Source organism: Fragaria vesca, linkage group LG6 (assembly GCF_000184155.1).
Source record: "Fragaria vesca subsp. vesca linkage group LG6, FraVesHawaii_1.0, whole genome shotgun sequence".
In the NCBI taxonomy this organism is placed as follows: Eukaryota; Viridiplantae; Streptophyta; class Magnoliopsida; order Rosales; family Rosaceae; genus Fragaria; species Fragaria vesca.
In genome coordinates, this window is record NC_020496.1 from 10,994,093 (window position 1) to 10,996,569 (window position 2,477).

Sequence of the window (2,477 nt, forward strand, 5' to 3'; positions counted from 1 at the left end):
CTGAGAGAGTTACCGAAAATGGGATTTTCGGTGAAATATAAATATGTATTTATGAGAGAGTATGTATAGAAAATGCTAGCTAGCCATATGTGTCTATCCACCTTAATGGCGTAGCATATAGCCGCATTATGGTGTGACGTGAGCGTTGGACGTAAGCGTAGTAGCCCTATATGAGTGTTTAATTCATATAGGGGGTATGGGCACATATTTATACACCCGTCTGTCCACCTTGATGGCGTAGTGTAGCACCGCATTAAGGCGTGACGTGAGCGTTGGACGCGAGCGTAGTAGCCCTATATAGACCCATGAATTTATATAGGGAGTATGGACGAGTGTAAATACATACATATATTATAGAGTCTGAGAGGCTCGATATTTTATGGGATAAAGGTTTTATCGCTTGCGGCATGCATTCGATTTTTCCTTAGAAATTAATTTGGGGAAACATACATATTTTATTTATTAATTTATTTTTGTGTCCACTCACTCTAACGTTATTAAATGTTTTCCCCTGGGCCCTTCGTTTTAAATTGCCCAGTCTGCAGAGTTCGGGTTGGATCTAGTAGGAGACGAGGCATAGTCACCCGCTTTTCGGCCAGTTTTCATCAGTAGGTTACCTGTTCAACCTACTCGTGTTTTCTTGCTTCCGCTTGTGTTTAGTAGCTCTGAATACTTTAGAATTTTTGTATATTATGTGATGTTCGGAAGTGTTGAATTAAGAGTGTAAGATGAAATTTTCCAGTTAGGGTTGTCTATCTGCAAGGGAGATTTGCTTAATCTTTTCAGTAAATTTTCCTTGGAGGTGGTCCCCGCACGACTTACTCTGGGTTTCAGGGTGAAATTCGGGGTGGGTCGTGTCAATAATAGTTAAACTTTGGCTAGTCTGCTGGAGCTCCTAAAATACCCAAAAAACTAAACACTTTCTCTAAGAGCATTTTTAGCAGACTCTCTATTTTGGATGCTTAGCTATTTTAGAGAGCGTGTTTAGCTTTTTTGGATGTTTTAGGAGCCCCAGCAGACTAGCCAAAGTTGAGCTATTATGACTTTTAGCTATCTCACTAGGTAAATATAAAGATCTTAGAGCATCTTTAGCAATGTTAGCCATTTTTAAGTTAAATTTTAGTCAAATTATCTAAAATGTCATTTTGGCTAGCCACTTTAGAAATGCGATTGCATCAATGCTCTTTATTTTAGCTAACATTACATCAACATTATTCTTAAAATAAAGATTAAGTAGTTTAAATATATTTATATATCACGTAAAATATCTTATAAGGAATGTATTAAATTATAGCTAGCGAGCTAGCCTCATCTGAGTCATCTCGCTAGCTATATTTAGCTAGGGAGATAGCTAAAAGTCATAAAAGCAACTTTAGCAGACTCTCTATTTTAGCTTTTAGCTATTTTAGAGAGCGTGTTTAGCTTTTTTTGATATTTTTGGAGCTCCAGCAGACTAACCAAAGTTTAGCTATTATAACTTTTAGTTATCTCGCTGGCTAAATATAGAGAACGAGATGACTCATACGAGACTAGCTATAATTTTATACATTCCTTATAAAATATTTTATGTTATATATAAATATATTTAAACTATTTAATCTTTATTTGAAGAATAATGTTGATGTATTGCTAGCTAAAATAGAGAGCATTAATGCAGCCATATTTCTAAAGTGGCTAGCCAAAATGACATTTTAGCTAATTTGACAAAAATTTAACTCAAAAATGGCTAGCATTGCTAAAGATGCTCTAATAACTAAACTTTGGCTAGTCTGCTGGAGCTCCAAAAATATTAAAAAAAGCTAAATACGCTCTCTAAAATAGCTAAAAGCTAAAATAGAGAGTCTGCTAAAGTTTCTATAAATGACTTAGATGAGACTCTTTATAATTTAATACATTCATTTTAAGATATTTTATGTGATAAATAAATGGGTCCGGTGTCAAAATAGAGAGCTGATAAATATGCTCTAAGAAAATATTTTTGGCTTCTTAAAACCCGACATTAAACTATAAGAGTATTTCGTCTAAAAAAAACTCTAGCCATAAGAGTAGAAATGATATTGAATTTCAGAAGATAATCAGATTCACATCCCCAAAATGCCAATATCGATTGATATAGAACCCAACATGTTTTGAGAATCGAATAAAATTGAGGGAAAAGCATTTGTTGGAAAACTCAAAAAAGAACCTAAAGTTTTGGAGCAAAAAACGTTGTAGTCGAAAGAAATAAAAAGAAAAGAAGAAGACAAGACTAATGTTTTGCAATATGGACCAATGACTCTTTTTAAATAGGAAAAATTTCAGTTTACTCCCCTGAAATTTAGGTATAAAATCAGTCTGATACCTCATATTTTTTTTTAATCAATTTCATCCCTAAACTTTTAAAATGACATCAATCTCGACCAAAATGACTAAAATAACCATTATTACGGTTTTCCCTCAATTACAACCATCATTACACCCCAAAAGCATAAACCTAA